Raw genomic sequence first — 19887 nt, forward strand, 5'->3', positions numbered from 1 at the left:
GCAGACACGGGCAGAGGAAAGGAGGGAATTAAGCTACTTGTTCAAAAATGAGTATGTACTGTTGAAAACCATTAACTGTTGTGACGACACCTATGTAATTCAATCGAGGGGAAGAGGAGAAGATCGGTTTATTGCACAGTTAGGTAAACGCGTCTGCACCGCTGGTACCGTCGTTGCTCCGTGAACCAGATGACCTGGTTACAAGCCTCGTGTCAGCGAGCATCTGTCTTATGAAGAATCTGAGCAAGGCATCAAATACTTTCTTTCTAGGGCTGGTGCTCTTTAGCTGAGACTGCGCTCGGACATTTTTGTTGCAGGGGCAAAACAAAATAGTGAAATTTCCCTATGGAGTTAATACATGAACACAGCAGAGCAGAATGTCCAGTGCAGGGCTGCAGCCAAAAGTGAAAATGATTTATTCTCCTTTTGGGACATATGCAGGTGCAGGGACACACAAAAAATCTAATTATGTATTTCATACAAAACATTCAAATCAGTCTAATAGGCAGATGCACCCCATAGTTGGTCACAATCTGCACTGCATGTTTGTCTTGATGTCCTCTATTTCAGACCCCTTTCGGCTCAAACACTACAATCCTCATAAGAATGTCCCAAGAGCAATTTACTGCATGACTTAACAATGTGCTAACATGAATTTCATGTTATTTACCAGACAAATATTCAATTTGTCTTAACTCCTCAATTGTTATGGGGTTGCTGCTTGTTTATCAACAGGAAATAAACAGGAAATTGTGTCAATGTCAACAATTCTGTGTTCCACCATCTCGCCCTCAAATTTAAATAATATTTGTTCTTAGTGTACGTAGTTGTGATTTCAAGTCTCAGTCCTACTACTTGAAACTGCCATTTAAAATTGCATCATGTTGTCATGTGTAGATATGACATTCGCTAACCTTGGAGACACTCTCGATGCTTTCTGGCTTCAGTAGACGCCACTAAAAGCTTTTCTCTTTGGATTAATGATTTAGAAGTTACACAGCTCTCTTTGGGAACTATCAGGTCAGTATATTCCTATAGAGGTGATGTTTTCCACCACACTGGTCTCCGCCTTCTGGCACCTCTTACATGTTTCTCTTAAAACAAACTGTAAGGTAGCTCCCTGCTGCTGCAGCTGCCTTCTCGCATAACATACCTCATGCGCCCTAGATTCAACAGATCAATTATTCATAGCAGGTGAGAGTTTGCTACCCCATGTATGTAAAGGTGTGCACATGAACACATACAGATAGTCTTAACTAATGGCTGCAAAGAGGCAAGAAGGAATGTGAAATCAAGCAGAAAAGTGTGCGAGGATCAGGCAATGCATTGTGGTTCATTAGTTCAAGAGATACAAGAGACTAAAAGGACTCACGAGATGGAACTGCGAGCTAAAAGACAGCAGCGCCAGCTGAAATACAACCTCAAGTTAAAGTCAAACCTAACAAAGGCACTAGTAAACAGAGGTTTCAATATTATATAGAGTTACATACATGTAGAGTGCACAATTAATGTACACGTGTATACGGCTATAAATCATAAGTAGATGCAAGTAAATTAAAGAATACTCCAACAAAAAGTGATCAGTTCACTCCTTCACAGAGAATAGTAGTCGGCTCAGCAGTTAAACTGGTTTCGATTGGTGAACCAGACTCGAATAAACTAAGCCATTCACATAAACTTCTCAAACAACTACTGCACCATATGCTAAGCTGTCAATCGATATGGTCAGTATACTTAACACGCTCACTATGTTCCAAACAAGGAATCCAATCTCCAATATGTTGCTAAATACTGTATGCAACTCTGAGTCTTTGGAGCTATGACAAGGGAATTGAATGACATGAAAGAAGATTGTTTGGTTATGTTGTAGAGACACTGAGTGATCGGAACAAAGTATTCATCGATCAATTGTATATGCTGCGAATACGATTGGTGAAGTTGTGGATATGTTTTTTTTCTGCCGGTTGTTGCTATTAGAATCTAAGGTTTTTGTTGTAAATCAGTTGAAAGTGACATTCATGTTGCTGACTGGAGAAGCCTTGACAGGTGGTGGACATATCTGAATTTGAATATTTGTGTGTGTGTTTTCTTCAGAAAGGGTTGTTGAGTGAGGAAAGACAACACAACAGAATACAAAAGAGCAGAAGAAAAGCAGCTGAGGGGGAGAAGAGAAGAGAAGTGGAAGACCTTGATCTTAAGAGAGTAATCCCTTTTCATTAAGTCTAGTTTTTCAGACCCTGAGAGCTTCACCATTGATCCTGGTGTAATGTTAATTCATTAATGTAGTGGGCCTGTACAGGGCTTATCACCTTGAAGGCCTCCGACACTCTCCCCCGACAAACATGCTCAGCATTTACTGTAATGTTCTCACAGTGCTTGGGCATGAGAAGAAGACTGTACATTAAATTGTCATCAAATCAAATTTAGATCTGTTTTGCTCCCAATTGGATCCCACCCTGGTTCTTTTCATTTCATTCGCTCAATTCCATGCAGGGTATTAGAGTTGCCCTTGAGTCACTGTGGTGGCTCCATCGAGCAAACGCACATGTACCTGTTTATTGAGTCCATATTGGTGAGAAATGAGCCAGGCTTCATTGTCAAATCTTCTCAAAGTCTAACCAGCAACATTTCCCCAATGTTACCTGTTACATTTCTATAAATGGATATACTCAATGTCACTCTGACTCACTCAAATTGCTGTTCCTCTTTACGACGTGTCTGCCATTATTTACTCCTGTCCTCCCTCCCCTCTGCCGTTTAATTGATTCTCTGGTTGTTTCCCCAAGCTACAAAGCAGGAGGCTTCGCTGGATAAAACAGTCACTGTCTCGTTGTGATTAAAGAAACCCTGGTCTGGCTGTTAGAGATACTATAGCAGCTTATGGGATTTAGTGAGTCACTGAAAAAGCACAACACCAAACCAAACATTCACTTCTAAGTGTTCCATCACCAAAACCTTAAAAACATACGAATTTCTAAGTCTTATTACTTTACCCCCCTGCTTGTGTTTTATCCATGAGGGGGCATGAGAGTCATGGCAAATTACCATATCTTGTCATGAGACATTGTGATGGCGCGCCATGTCGTGAGGGCTCCTGCTTTTTACGACAGCTCTGCCATTTTCAGTTTCTATTTTGTTTTCCTCTTCTCCATTGTAAACCTAAACCCTCCGGAGGCGAACTGAACAAACTACTCAGCTTTGTGAGTGCTTTGCCCTCCCTCTCAGCTGCATGCCACTACCACTCACTAGTGGCTTCTCCCAACCCCTCTCTCAACATAAAGCTAAGTGCCTTGCTGCAGACATTCCACGGATAAGTGGTTCATTTTTTTTCTCTCTCTCCACAGTGACGGCCCAAGACTAATTTTTGTTGCTTGTAATGAATTGGTCCCTTGAACTTTTTCGTCGTATGACCAAAAAGAGAACCTTCCATTTCATATTGCGCCGAGTCGCAACACAACATGATATTCAGACATGCAACTGCAAAGGAAGATGTCAGGCTCCAGCTCAGTTCATATGGCCCGATGATGAAACATGATCCCCTCCAGCCACTTTACCCCCATCTCCCCTTGAAGACGGATAACGATGAGGAGAGTCAAGGACAGGGCGAGAGAGAGACAAGGAGAGAGGAGTGAGGAGTTTGTTTACACAAGAGTGCGGTTCAAAGACAGAGGGAGAGAGAAAAGAACGAAGGGCGACGCTGAGGTTGATGGTATCGAGAGTACAGAATCAAAGTTAAATTGTGGGGAGAGATCGCGAAAGACAAGAAAGAAAAGAAAGGAGAATGATGGATGCTGAACCAAAATTGAAGGTGACATATTATGCAAAAATCCCTTTTTCAGTGTTTGTGCACATAATGGGTATCTGTGGAGCCTGCCTGCCCACAAACTGTGAAAAAAGACCACCCTGTTGTTATTTTGTGGGCTGGCTGAACCCGAAAGCCTGGCTCTGAACCACTGGTTCAGATTCATGTACTAATGTGATGTCACAGACAGAAATCCAGGCCTTTTAGACAGAAGGTGAAAAGGGGAGCTGCAGGAATGGGCAATATGAGGATACTGATGCCTTTTTCTGAACATTAGAGCATGTAATCCTTTTCAAGTGGTCATCCAAGTATAAACCTGAATTTGAGCATAATATGTCTCCTTTAAGTCAATTTCCAGTTTTGAGATCTAAACACCTTAATCATTGGTATTTCACAGTTGCAGCCATTTATGGCAGAAGCTTGATCATTTCAGCCTGAATCTTTCTGGTCAGATTGATGAGCCAAGGACATGGAGTTTTATAATCCTGAACCAATACAGTGTAGTTTTCCTTTAAGTGAAAATTATGGAACTAGCCATTTTGAACCAAACACCACAGCGGGTTCAGACCTTGAGTTCTCACAAAATCTCTGTGTTGCCAAAAGGAGAGAAATCCCATCAGCCAGCTGGGCATGAGTCTCAGCTCCTCTAGCACAGCTCTCACACAATCTGGACGGACCACATTATAGCCAGAGAAGAAGAAATGTACATCAGCCACTGGACATGTACAACAAAAACTCTATGTCTTTTAGCACTGCATAGAAAATACCAACTGGCAGATTATGTGTGAGTGACAAGAAACTGAGAATTACAAACCACGGTCTGGCACTGACACTGGTGGACACAGACACTTGACATCCCAGACTCAGTTCTGTCAACAGCAAGATACAAAAAGAGCAGCCATTCCTGCTAAAACACAGCCTGTATAAAGACATAAGAACCAAGGTCTTTGCAAAAACAACACTTGTCAAAACAAAATTCAATATAGGAAACTACAGGGAAAAAAAGGCATTGCCATAGGAAATTGTTAAATGTGTCAGAACATATCACACCCTGAGGGGAAACCAGTACATGCACACATGAAAGCCCCCCAACCCCCCCCCCCCCCCCCCCCATTGTTCTGATCATTTACTTTCTTTAAATTGCATTCATCTCATCACATCACAAACATACAGTAGACTCTTTTTTTAATGGTTTCTGTCTGAGAAACTTGTTTTCTTCATTATAAAGAAAACACCTCAAGGAGAAGTACAACATATAGAAACATATGTTCAAGAGGAGAGTGTGGAGTCATGGTTATTTTATAATAATGGAGCTGGATACTGTATTTCATGAAGTCAATTGCAAATTATGTTTTCCTTATTTGTTACATTCTGAATGGTGACACCCTTGTGGAACAGCATTACACTTATTGGATATGACAATAAAGCTTGTTTAAATTCGAGATAAGAAGTGAAAAGAGAGGCAACAAGTCTGAAAGAGAAAACAAAATAGAGTGAGAGAGAGAGAGATTCTTTACTTTCTGTGTGCGATGCAGGACTCCTTCACACCAGGCTGACCAAGCCTCATAAAGCACCCCTGCCTTGCATATCTCCCCATTGGGACTATTATCTTCACACCTCTCTGCACTCACCACCACAAACGTTACCTCCTCACCATGTCACCCTCTCTCACCGACCTATTCTGCTCTCCCCTCAGGCAGCCGTTACAGAGGTTGAACTGGGTCCTAGTCAACCATGGGAAGCTAATGGCAAAAGCCCAAACTCAAACAGGCCAAGTTTGCCAAAGTGATTCTTTCTGTTAAGCTTGCACTGTTGACAAAATAACAAACTTGATGTGTGTACAGCACATTTACAAATGTGAAAATGTACTTAGCGAAGAGCAGATGATGGACAAAGATCATTAATATTATAAAATGTCTTGACATGCAGGGGAAAACAACCTGAATGCAAATAGCCTTCTTTTTAAAAGAAGTCATCATGCCAACATTATACGAGCGATTGAGACCATTAACTCCTCAGGAAAATGTTTACTGGCGTTATAAATCAAGTGAGCAGTAGAATCTTTTTCTCATAGACTTCCATAGAAACCGACTTCTTTTTGCAACCAGTGTAGTCGACCTCTGCTGGTGATTGGAGAGAATACAGGTTTTAGGCAGAGAAACTCGGAGTTGACATCCATTTATATACAGTCCACAGTCAATGCTGAAACCACATGTTTAAAGGATAAGGCAGGGGACATTCTACAATTTTCTGTTTGTCAATAAATCAAGTTAAAATACAAAAATACAACAATTAATGACCATGTTGTCGGTGGGATAGACCTCCATTTCTGTCCAACTTTTAAACTTGTGTTGCACTGAATCTTGTATTACCATGGAGACTAGTTTAGTTTAACTCAGTCTCACACACTTGGTCCTGTTGCTGTAAATACTCACGCGAGTGCCAGATGTGTATTGATGTGCACCTGAAAATAGTCCTTAAGAAATACATTATTTGCTCCTGTTTGAGTAATGTCTGTAGTTTTTCATACCCATTTTTAGAGGTTTACAGTTTCAGTTATGAATGAGCTTGGGGCTGAATGCCGATGGGAAGTCAAACAGTACTTTCTGACTGATGCATAGTTGTTGTGATTTATTCATGGTATTTGTTGACAGTAAGAAAAATATTCAATAGGTTATGCCTTCAAGGTTAGGGGAACTCATGGTCATTGTCATTAGAAAACAATTTGTTGGTACTGAACGAAAGAATATGAACCATAGTTTTCTCTATTCAGTAATCTGTATTTTTTCACAGTACGTACCCCCCTCCCTCCCCAAAAAAATAAAAAATATAAACTGTAAATATGTGGAACATACAGCTCAAGCAAGCCTTTCAGACTACAGGGGGAGTTCAGTCATTGAAACCTCTCAGGGCCACCGAATTACATGATACAAAGTTATTTGGCAAATCAGCCAACACTTGATGCTCTTGGAGCCGATTCTAGATGTTCTTCTTTCTACTTCCCCTGTGGAAATGCTCACACACTCTTAATGGAGACTTTTCTCCATTGTGTGGGTGGGTGCGTAGGCGGGCTGGGGGACCTGTATAGTAGTTCTGCTCGAATGATGCTGGTTCTTATTAGAATACAGTATGTGGTTATATTGTCTTGAGAAACCGATTATTGCAATGCAAGTGATAATTAAAGGTAGAGCTATGTGGAAATTTCATGGTGTAATAAGCAAACAGGAATATCACACATAATGCGAATTCCAGGCTCGAGGTTGAATATGGCAGGGATTCCCTTACAGCTGAGTCTTGAAATGAAACTCTATCTGTATTTAAACATACTCTATGTGATGAACTGAGGGTTTTCAAACACCCACAATACAATAGTTAAAGTATTACATCTCACATTCATGTTTGTAGACAAGGGTGTAACGAAAGTGAGAAAATGAGCAATATATGTTAACCAGTACTGTACATCACATTATTGGCTATACATTTCAACATTTAATACTTTATCTCTTTTATTAAGTCTAATTCCACATTACTTGAAAGGGATCACATTACACTCTCATCCTTGTGACCACTGCAATAATTGTAATGAATATTTATTTCATAGAGAGATAATTTGATCTGGGTCTTTTTTGTTTGTTTCTGCTTTAGACACTCAGTAACCATCATCATAGAAGGCTATTGACTATGCACGAATAGTTTATTAAGGAGAAACTAATGTGCCTGGAACTCCAAACTTGAAGGCCCAGAAACTAGTTGTCACATCTAATTTATTTCATCAACAGGCTGAAGTTTGAAAGGAAATCTATTTTGTATTATTCATTAGGAGTTTAACCCAGCAAAAATCCACCAATACATTGAAATTGTTGTATTTTAAAAATACCTGGGAATCTGCTTGGATACGGTAGACACACCAGATGCATGTGCAACTCTTGACAAGGACACTGAAGGTCAAAAGTGGATTTTCAAAGGAGAAAAAAAAAGGAAATCACGCTTTCCTCTCTCTAGTTGAACTGCCATTGTACAGTCTGTAATTGTTATAGTGATACTATGTGTGTTTGTGTGTGGTAGGCTGATGCTCTCTGGTCTCATAGAAATAGAATAGCCTACTTATTATGTCAGGCTATTTACATTTTAACAGCAGCTGTATCACATGTTCAAACTGAACTGGAAAGAACTGGTTTTGAATACGACACTCAACTTAAAACTAACAACAACCAGCCAAATACTTTTTCACACCAAGTCTGAAGCTTATTAATATTCTGTAAAAACAAAGTGAAATTTTTTTTAAAAAAGCACACCAAGCCTTTCTTTGTCCACATTGTTAGCTGACTGGAGCTGATCTGGCAGCTGTACAGTACAGGTGCCAAACCAAACTCACAGTCGGTCATCTGGTGCCAGAACGCAGCAGACACTCGCTCACAATCAGACGCTATCAGTCCGTCCTGCCTGGAAACACCTGGATCTGTCTATTCCTGTCTGCCTGCTCGATACAGAGAAGCACGGCTGCTGGATAACCTGCAGAGACATTGTGATCAGTTTAGAATAAGGCAACATACAGTATCTTATATGCTGCTTTTCTCCCTGCTCCCAGTTTGCAGCTGCCTTCAAGTCTTCTGAATGTGACACATTTTGATTTCATTTTTTTCTCAAGTTCAAAAACTCTCTAACAGTATTCCTTCCAACATCTCAAGATGTGTGTGTAATGTGTGAGACACTGCCATGAAAGCCACACTGTGTCTTCAAGTGTGTGTGTGTGTGTGTGTGTGTGTGTGTGTGTGTGTGTGTGTGTGTGTGTGTGTGTGTGTGTGTGTGTGTGTGTGTGTGTGTGTGTGTGTGTGTGTGTGTGTGTGTGTGTGTGTGTGTGTGTGTGTGTGTGTGTGTGTGCGCGCGCCTCCTTGATAGTGTGTGAAGCCTTTTATGATGTCAGCTTCTTAAAGGTGTTACAGTGAGCACCTTCCTCAAGAGAAATACAGTTTGCAGTCACAAACCAGGTTGTCTAACTAACAGATGGAGTTTTTAATGAGAAGCTTTTTAGAGAACTTTAAGGACAATAGGATCTTGCTTTGTTTCATTTGGCCCATTTAGTGCACAGTTGGATTTACTGACAGTGTCATTTCTTTTCATAGTTGTGACTAAGAGTTAGTGTGGATACAAAACTGCTTGTCGGTACATTTGATTGCCAGTAGGGAAATTAAACACTGAATTAAATGATGCAGCCGTATTTGCTCATCGTTGGTCCTCCAGGTTTGCTTTTCCAAAACAATTGGCTCGTAAATATGATACTTTTCTGCTACAGAATCTCAAATATCAGATGCAAGAGCTTCCTCAAATACACTGACACGTTTTCAAAGCCGTCTCTGCTTACAACTGCATTATAATGAGATGGTAATGTAGTTTTGACAGCAGAAATTGTATGAGGGCTAAAACCTGTCATATGGACAACAATGGTATCACAATTTTACATCACATACATTTTTTTCTCTTGTCATTTCCTTCCAGTACAAAAAAGACTAGTTTCTAACACTTATTTATTTGTCTAAATAAAAATGGCATTGGATTTTTTTTTTTATTGCAGTTATTGTGACACTATGTGCGACTGTGTGATGTTGAAATAATAAGGCAATTTTATGCCAATGTGAAAATTGGTCATGGGTCAATTGTTTTCATCACCATGGGTAAAATGATTGAACCATGAATCATGTGATATGAACATGTTTCACCAATTTTGTGAGTGAGGGAATGAGTCACAGTACGACCAATGGCACCACTTTCATTTCATTCACCGCCCCATTATTATTACCCGCCGCCCACAGCCTACGTGTTTGAAAGAGTAAATTTGCAGCAAGATAATGCACTGTGCACTGTACTTGGAGGGAAAGAGGAAATTAACCTCCCCCCCTCACCCAGAGACTAATGACACCAGGGGAGTTTGAGAAATAGTGATGGAGGAAAAAAATTGAGCAGCAAATGCTTCTCAGTCAAGAATAATTATTTCCTGTTAAGTGCAGGAGATTTTTTTCTCTCTTTCTGACATGTACTCTGGTACAGCCGGAATTCATTCAGTGGATTGCTCCAGTTAGAAATGACAAAAAAGAAATTGGGAGCATATTTCCCTTTCCAGAAATAAATGAGCTGGGGCTATGGAATGAGAATAATACTGCTGAGGTGCAGAGGGATGCTGAGTGGAGCTCTGCGTGGCCTTTAGAGCTTTTCCGATTTTTACAGTCCACCTGGAATCACAAACTCGATGTTGTGCTGTTTGTGTTTGTCAACTCTGCGTTTTCTGTCAATTTTAAAATTCTGCAGCATCAATGACATTCACGCATAAATGATACTTAGCTAGTATGATTTAAGATTACTTTATGGTGTCCTGTAAATGCTAAGTTCTTGATTGGCCTGCTCTTCTAGATAAAAGGTCATCCTCTACCCGTGCGATCCTCGTGCTACAGGAAGCAAGCAACGCGTTTTTATTTGATTTTAGAAAGCAAAACCAAAATGTTTTCTGTCTACAACTACAGTTATGTTACAATAATAAACCATTTGGTTTGGGTTAGGGGTCATTCTTAAGACACAACGACATTTTAGCACTCCTTATGTTTATACCACTCTTTAAAAATGCGCCACTCTATGACTTCCTCCTTTGCCCCCGTCATAATGCTGGAGGGCTTTGTCACATGAATGTAAACATATTGTTGTGGGGCACCTCCTAAAATGACTGATGCTGTTCTTGCAGGGTACAATGCCACTTGCAATGTTTTCCACAGTGTTCAAGTGTTTTGTGATTGAATTTCCCTCAACATATTCTACAGTCTGTTCCCGGTCTAAAAGAGGGACAGAAAAGGAAAATAACACTCTTTTGCTAAAAGATTTAATGTTTTAAAATGATCTTTGTCCAAGATTTGACAAGTTAATATCAAACACTAAAAGTTTAAGTTGAAGTCCATGTAACTTTTGCTCCAGTCTGGAACATCGGAGGAGTAGGAACTTTTGTAGCGGCTCCATCAACATAAATTATGCTCATAACTCCAGGAGTGGGTGTCGACAGGTTCATGTAGCAACTAGCCTTTGCCCAAGCAAATCCCCCAACGAGTTAACCACTGAATCTGTGAATGTCAAGCTGGATAAATGAAGTCTGTCTGGATCACGCTGATAAATGCTTGGTTTTGCAGCTGCTCACCGCTGTTTTGTATAGTTGTGACTTGCTGAGGTGTCTGATTTCCAGCCTCTGCGACCAGTCTGTGACTGAGCTGCCATCTGTGCCACCTCTCTGTCTTCGGTGACTCCCATTTCCTCGGCTCCATCGCTCACGCCCTGTCGGCTCTCGAGACCTGCAGTCCGTCTTCTCTTTATCCACGGCATTTTTGCAGAACATATTATTCATGGGCCTTGAGGGAGTTCAGGTTAATTGATCCTTTTTAAATATCACACTGACATATGATCCAGTGCTATTGTAGTTCAACAACTGAAAAATGTAATTATACTGTTTTTTTAAACTTTCACTGGTATCTGCTTTTTTATTTGTATTTTAAATCAATGCCATGAATAAATTACACATCTACAGTATAAGGAAGTTGATTTCAATGCATGAGTTTAATTCCCAAAAGAAGGCAATTCACTTTGATTAATGCTTTATATATGGGGGCGGCACGGTGGTAAAGTGGTTAGCACTGTAGCCTCAGATAAAGGAAGTTCTTGGTTTGAACCGACCAACAGACAAACCAACCAGGGCCTTTCTGTTTGGAGTTTGCATGTTCTCCTAGTGTCTGTGTTGGTTTTTTTCCGGCTTCCTCCCACAGTCCAAAGACATGCAGATTGGGGTTAGGTTAATTGGAGACTATGTGAATGTGGGTGTAAATGGTTGCTTGTCTCTGCATGTTGGCCCTGTTAGTCCCCTTATCGTAGTTGACGTTGAAATTGCCTCTCCTCATACAACTCCTGAATACAACCTGTAGAACACGGCCTACACATTTGCACTAACAATATGTTGTTTGGGAACCACAGATAAGCTAAGTCACCTCTGATGACTTAAACATGATACGCGTGATACACGTGAGCCTGCATAAATAGTTCCAGTTGAATTAGAGGGTACATTCAATTTCCCTGCTTAGAAGAAATGGCATATCCGATCTACAATGAACACTCTAGTTGCTCAAAAGGTGTTTTTAATATTTTTCAGCATTTATGCGTCTCTCCCTGCAGGACCACTCCTTCTCATTTCATAACTACTCGACATTCTTTCCTCTCTTCCTCCGTACCTTTATTCATTCAGTCTTGCACTGACACCTGTTGAAGATCATTAGCTGTACTTAAACTAACAAGCCGATCCTACAGAGGAGACGTTGATTGGTGACATTTTCACCAATTTCCCACTCACTATTCCTGATGGTGATTCAAATGTGGGAAATGCATCCTAACTGACAGAGATTCCATCTGATCCCACGCTGACATATGATAGTTTTCTCTCCTTGGTTCAATCACCACATGTATTCATTATGCTGTGCTCTGATCCCAGGCCATAGCTGCTGGTCACATGAATAATCTGGCTGCTGGGGCATTGGACGTTGTTCCAGACCTCCCACTGGCAACAATGGGGGTTGTTTCTTACTGATAAAAGAACAGTGGCAGTTGTAGGCAGGAAATACATTTATTGCACAGTCCGCACAGCTCATGGTTAAGCTGATGTAAAGTTAGTGCTCCAAGAGGCAGTTTTTATTTAACTAAAAGTAGCAATATGACACCATACCAGACAACTACCAAAATTTAAAAAAGACTGTATATATGTCTTTCATAAAATTTCAGTTTACAAAATAATCGGTAGGTTTTATCTTTAATGGCAATTACACAAAATAAAACAAGTGAATGTATTTACATTTTTTGCAGGATCTATACTAAGCACACACTTTTGTTAAACAATTTGCTCACAGGCCGTCTTTTTTATTTGATTATATAAGTGGGAAAATGTAGATAAGATGAGATGTTTTCAGCCAGCAAAAACATTCATTGATAGCAGAAATGATTTTGATTTAGCTTGACAGCATAATATTTACGTTGTTGGTAAGGATCTTGAGTGTCAGCCTCGGAGTAAAACAGCAAATTATCCTTCCTCACTTGATGATAAATTTTTTCATATAGGGAGAAATATGTCATACGAGAGGCGCTAATTTGTTCACAGCAGCATCATGAAAAGAACCTAAATGCATGCAGCTTCACAACATTTTGCCGTTAGAGTTATGGCTATGATGTTCAGTTTCTGAAAATAAGAGGTTCTCTCTTGTTGCTCTTGCACATAACTGAGCTGAGTGAGTCACTGTGTCTTCCTCTGATGGTTGTTGAAAGACATTTTGGAAAATCCGTACTTGGAGAGGGAGCAGACGGGGCAGGTTGAGAGGAAGTTACAAAAAAAGTTGAACCCAGAGCATCACTGATTTTTTTTTCTTTTTCAGACTTTCTGAATACTTTTATACCCTTCAAACATTTCACACATGCCGGGGATGATTGCCATTGAATTAGCTTTAAGAGGTCATTCAATTACAGCCAATAACCAGTGAACTTGGCTGCAGTTAGAAAAGAAACGCAGCCGGAGGAGACGTTGTCATTTTGAGGAGAGAACACCCTGCTTGACATTGAGGTAATGAACTCATAGCATGTATTTAAATATACCATCTGTTGGAATGCCATGCATGATTTGGTACAAGTATTTATGATTCATACATGTTAACCAGTTCCTCGCTATAACGGGTTAACATGTGCTCCAATTACCAGGCCTATTATCTAGAGTCATTTGGTGATGCTCTGCCACATTTTGTACTAACCACCAATCAGAAAGAACTGAGGGAGGGACTGTCTGGCCATGTTTGAGTGGGATTGTGTTATTGAATGTCAGGACGACATTTCAGAAAAACAAAATCTGCATAATTGCTGCCCTAAAATGTGACAGGCTATCATTATCGCTGGACAGCACCTCTCTCTGAGCTGTGCTCATTTATTCTTAGACTATGAAGTGGTCAAAATTCAGTGGACACAAAGACCACGCTCTTTCATCCCTGGTTCCTCTCCCGACCCAAAAACACTTACCTGTAAAAGCTGCACTGTTGCAGCATTTACAGTCAAATAGCTCTAATCAATTGCCAGAAGTTGGATATTTAATCTTATCAGAAGCAATAAACATGAGGAAAAGCTTCCATATGCCTGATGGAAGACTGTAAATGCAATGTCCCTTAATGTTTTCTTCATTTTTATTTTGCGAAAACAAAAATATTTGCATCTCCATTTATGAATTAGATTGTCTGAGCTAAGAGAGTTCCAGTGGCTCTGTCATGCTCCATTACAACCAAACATTCTGCACAATGATATGTGCAGCTCCTCTTTATGACTGCTACATGGACACACAAACATTTTGTTTCTTTTTTTATGTTTGTAAAATACTAGATAACTTGTATACAATGCCACAATATCATGTCCTAATTGGTATTACAAATGCCGGTGGCTTCTGAGAAAGAAAAATAAGTGACGTAAATACCTGCAGGCACAGCAGGACCTTAAGTACATTCACATTTCTCCCTCTGCTGTCTGCAAACCTCTCACTATAAATCTATGGGCATTACGAACAAATTTGAAAACAATCATTCTGCATTCATAACCTTGGACACAACATCTGCGCCTCCTTTCAGGCTGCATGCAAAAAACAACAACCTTCTAAAAGGAGAAACCCAGGACAAAGAAAGATAAGCATTCAATGGACAGTGAGTAAATGCAGGAGACAAGATGAGTACCATTTTTATCAACTCAGGTCTTCTCTCATTTGAACTATGGAAGCAGGACAGTCAGAGGACACAGTTAAATTCAACAAAGGTGTGTGGGATAAAAATAGGATTTTGAAATTGAACATGTATAATCTTTCTATGTCGACCCGACAAAGGTCATTTAGATCAAATGAATGAAATAGAACATAGGTTATGTGTGGGAATTTTTCACCTCGAGATCCTGAAATACAGACTGTCACCAACACTCACAGGAATTCATGCACTTACAGTAAAAACTCGTACTCGCACAGGAACTGTAAGTGCATCATCCTGTTAGTTAAACCTGCTGTAGATCAGCCAAGCTGTGTGGGTCTGTGTCTTGATGTTGATCTGATTTGATCAGTAACAATGCAGACACAGCATTTTTGTGCCTTGATCCAATGAACACGTGCTTCATCCAACTAAACAGAACACACATTGATATAATTGCATTTGTCCTCTGGTTCCTGGCTCAGTTATATTACATGTGACATGTCACAAGTGGACCTTATGTCAGAGGGAAAGTCTAATCCTTATCCTTTTCTGGTGAGTCACGGTAAAGGTTTGAGTCCGTCACCCAGTGGATCCAGCCCTCCTGCTCAGGGAGGAACATGTGAAACACGTAGTTGGCAGCATAATAACCACATGACCTGCATCTCGACTGCAAGACATAAGGCAGATTGAGGCTCTTCATGCCACTTCATCAGCATCTTTATGGCACTATATTTGTGCCGCTTTTTTCATGGTCTTTATGGACAGATGTGTCATCTTGCAAATCAATATTTAATAATGACCAATGGAGTTTTAAATCAGCATCTCCAAATATGCTGATTTAAACTTTATTGGCATTGCTACAGTGAGAGAGTCCTATTTGGTCTAAGCTCTTGCGATCTGCAGTTTCTGCTACAGCGCTGGTGTTTGATAGACTTTGCGGTGGTAGAATCCTGCTCTATAATTACCAGTAATTACATGTTTCCCATTCCTTGCCAGTGTTTACATGTGTTGTTTTTAATTTTAGATTGCACCATTAAACGATTCCCAACTCTCACTTAGTTGTGACAGTAGTAATAATTATGGTGATTGTCACTGCTGGGTAAAAGCAGGGATTCACAAGAGGCTTTTGGTATGAAAGGCTATATTTCCTGTCTATTGCTGCTGCTGCTCCTGATAGAAGATGAGGGGTTGGGGGCTGAGCGGCAAGGCTGAATGACAGTTTGAGTCGAGGAAAGTCATGTTGGTGTACGCATGTGCAGATATATGAGCACATCTATCTGTCTATCTCTGCATTCTCCTTTTGAAGCTGGCAGGTGAAAAGCCCCCAAAAAAGAAGGCGACTGTCTTCCCAGGAACGGACAAACACCAGTCTCCCAAGCCTGAAGACTGTTTTTTTTTTTTTAAACAAATTCCAATTATTTTCCCTTAATGAGCTCCTGTTGTGGTAGATGTGCTCCCCCATCAACATCACTGTAGGGAAAGCGGTTGCAGTGCTGAGCCTGACTGGCAGCTTACACAGACCTGTTCCCTCTGACTGGATACAGGCTGCACTCCCAGCCTCCCGGAGCGGGATTCTCTAGCCTGGCGTAGGCGGACTAATAGTCAAATGCGTATTAGACTGGAACCTCTCGGTGCATTTTGGATTTTTCAAGAGGCGTTACCAACGGATGCAGAACAAAATGCCTCCACATTTTACAAATTTTCTTTTTGTCTTTTAAAATTGTTTTTTTTTTAAATCCCACTTATTCAGTTGTGCTGCTGGTTGTGTGTTCAGGAGCCACTTTCCCTGGGCTTCACTTCACCCATAGACTGTGCTTGGTCACATGGCTATGAATTACAATCAAGTGACTGTACCTTAATATATTCCAGTCCCTCTTTCTCATTTTAACTTTTTCGATCCAAGTGTATGCCAAAGACATTAGCCCTCCGAAGATGATATTGACATTGAAGACATTAGGCTTGCAGACTTTAACTTGCACATTTAATGACTTAATAAAATCTCAACTCCAATCATTCCATTCCTCTCCAATTCAATCTCTGAAGAGAGAATTAGGATTGCACTCATTTGTGATTGCATTACTGCACAGAGGAGTCTGGAGGTCAACAGGGATATAAAAAGCAGAAGGCATAGCAGACCCACACAAGACTGCTATTAACCTGGCATTATGTTCTCCGTCTCTGTTTGATCTAAGTAGTGACATAAGTACAGTGGTACATTTTCCTTTCGTCTTTTATATGACTTTCTCAGGATCTATGGTAAAAACTTTCCGTAGCGCAATATCTTCTTTCCATTATGTGTCAGTCTGATGAGTAATCTAACTTGCATGGCTTCACAATAGCTTTCACATCACATTTCACAGTATTGACTCTGCCTGCTGGCATTGCACACAGTGAGTCCTTAAAGAGCCTGTAAAGAGAAGCTCATATAAAGAGCTATTGCACTGCAGCAGGTTGTAGCTACACCTTCACCTGACAAAAGGCAGGATGTGAACACAGCACGCAACATAGCTGTGGACTTCCTCATTTTCAGCTCCTGTACCACAACCCCTGTGCACTAAAGCAGCCAAATCAGTGTGACTGGTTGGTTAATGATGATGTTCCACCCAAACACTGTCAGATGGCAGCAATGAGCTGTCGCACTTCATCATCATCCTCATCGGACCCCAGTTGGTGATCGAGCTTTGTCCATAGCTATGTATAATATGTACAGCACAAGAGCACAGTAACGTCATCTTCCTCTGCCTGTAGATGATACAGAGATTATGAGGAATACTGACGTCCTGTTATTGAAAAGGTTTTTGGGCTTCGCATGCTTTATATGCATGATGACATAACCAACCTGCCACATTTCCAATGCTAATAAGCGTCACAAATACATTAGTATGGATTCTATATTTCATTCAACTGTCTATCGTTTCTCCTGAATTTTCCTGAACATTTTACACCAATTTAATTTAATTTAGTTCACACGCTTATCCCATTTATCTTATCTTAAGGAAAATCACTGCTAATTTACAGACTGTGGAATGTTTTTCTATAGTTTGTCTCACAGTAACAGATAAGGAAAGATTATTTTCTGTCTTTTCATATGTAATGGGAATTGTTGCTGTGCTGCCTTACTATGAAGCAAAATGAATTAAATTTCACCAGCAATGCAGCCCCTAATTATGCTAGTATTTGTATTTGTGGATTATTATTATACACTTATATTAAACATAAGCGGATATATTAAGGTTGTAGCTGGTCTAGATTCAGCTAGTTTTAATTATGTTATACATTGTAACGTTATACATTTATATACCTAAAAATGTTTCAATTTATTATACGTTTTGTCTTGAAAATGTTATTCTGTAACTAAAATAATGGCTTAAGCCAGTAATTAGATCTCATATGAGAGTAGTAGAGTTTGAAAGTACAGTCTTGTTATTTGTTTTTTATTGTATTGAGTATGCAGTATTTTCGTAATATACTGAACGTTATTATTTATTGTTGTATTTCATAACATTATACAGGGCTACCTTGTCACTTGGTGTAGTTTGTCATAAAAGTAGTATCGGAATTAGTACACACAGCATTGTCTTCTGGTGTCTCTCAAAGGGCTTCTCGGAAATACAATTTCTCTATTATTTAAAGGGCGTATTATCAACACAACTCCAACAGATGGATGCACAATGCCCATACACTCTGCTTGTTAAACACTGATGATCTGCACTGGTGCTTTCACTTTGCATAATAACAGAGAGATGCTCTACCTGGAAAACCTGTCATTATAAAAGCAATCTGCCTAGGTGCAAGCACACCTTGCCTTTAAAGGGAGAGGTAGATAGCACTCTGGTTTAGTGAATGATATGGCCAAAACACACCCATGATTAAGATTAAGTACAACACATTGCACCATGTGTTTGGCACAGCAACCTTTTGTTCTGCCGTTAAACGAGCAAAAGTGGATTTGGACTTGCCCCAAATGCACTTGCTCCATGTGCTTTGGACCATCAGCATAGATCATTAAAATAGAGCCCTAAGTGTCACCAGATTTAGCCACCGCAGGTCCTAGTGCCACCTTTGTTGCTCACAGGACTCTCTGCCTAATGAAAGGGCCAGCTGCGATCGGTGGACTTTTGCCCTGCTAACAACATAACAGTGAGCGAGCCGAGCACAGTGACCTTGATAGCCAGGCCCAGGGTGGCAAAAAAATGAAGATTGACAGAAATGTAATGAAGTGTTTGGGAATAATAAGTGCCATTCTCACTGACATTGCATTGCAGTGTAGCAGGGGTTACTATTCCAAATGTGCCCACTGCAACAATAGAACATCTATCTGTGGACCAATGTCACCCCATAAAGGACATAAAGAGAAGAAAACAAGGCTTGAGGTGATATTGCAACCAGAAATGAAAAGCTGCCAATTCCCTGTTTTGCCTTGATTTCATTTGGTGGTGGAGATACACTCCATGGCCATCGAAGCAGACTTTAATTTCATCACAGGCAGATATGTAATATTTGTGTTACCATATAATTGCCCAAGAGGTAAAATGCCATTTCACTTTAAACATTTGATACAGCCAGACTTTGTAGTGTTTGTCTGCTTTCCCAGACAACTATTTGCCACCCACCCCTTTTTTTCTGTGGCCAAGATCCCCACTCCTTTGAACCAAGATTGCTTCTTGATAACACGGTTCACACTCCTCAATCCCCCCTACTCACTGCTGAAAACAACATGACTCAGAATGAGAAAAAGACCAAAGAACCAAAATAATGGCAATGGGGCAAGTTGCCTTGCACATATCTGGAAATGAAAAGCAAGTTTTAGTATCATTCACTCCTATACTCCAGGCATGTTACATCTCTTCTAATAGTGATCTCAAAAGTCATGGATTCAAGAAAGCTTTTCCATCAGTATTTTGTGATACACTGGTGATTCCAGACAAGTGCAAATCAGGATCATATTTCAAATATTTTTTAAAAAGTCAGTATTCATACGGTTCCTGACACCAGGTATCAGCATGGACTACACTTCACTATAAAGGTCATTTACATTAACTTTCTTTTTCCGAGTATATGGATGTAATATCAATTTCAGATACATTTTCATTGGGCACAGCTGTTGGAAATTTAAAACATGGAAAAACTGAACAGGGCTTTCAGGAATTGTGTCCTCTTTACTTCAATATACAATATTTTTAATAAATCTGAAGAACTTAGTAGCCAAGAATAGAATTCTCCTAATAACAGAGCATTAAAATTAGTTATACCTTTCTGACGTTTAGCAGGATTAACAAGAGAGTTCAAAGTAATACAAGATCAAAAGGTCTG

The 19887-nt window shown here is 40.1% G+C and overlaps 1 protein-coding gene and 1 long non-coding RNA gene across 2 annotated transcripts in view; one reads left to right on the forward strand and one right to left on the reverse strand.

Moving 5' to 3' along the window:
- LOC118299359 overlaps nt 1-4600 on the forward strand; it is an 11591-nt gene extending 6991 nt beyond the window's left edge. The window contains exons 2-3 of the long non-coding RNA XR_004789835.2: nt 2095-2202; nt 3345-4600. This is a non-coding gene — a long non-coding RNA (uncharacterized LOC118299359). The remainder of the gene's footprint in view (nt 1-2094; nt 2203-3344) is intronic.
- rtn4rl1b (reticulon 4 receptor-like 1b) overlaps nt 1-19887 on the reverse strand; it is a 122079-nt gene that overhangs the window by 11840 nt on the left and 90352 nt on the right. The window lies entirely within an intron of this gene.

The sequence above is a fragment of the Scophthalmus maximus genome, chromosome 11, assembly GCF_022379125.1.
Source record: "Scophthalmus maximus strain ysfricsl-2021 chromosome 11, ASM2237912v1, whole genome shotgun sequence".
Classification (NCBI taxonomy): Eukaryota; Metazoa; Chordata; class Actinopteri; order Pleuronectiformes; family Scophthalmidae; genus Scophthalmus; species Scophthalmus maximus.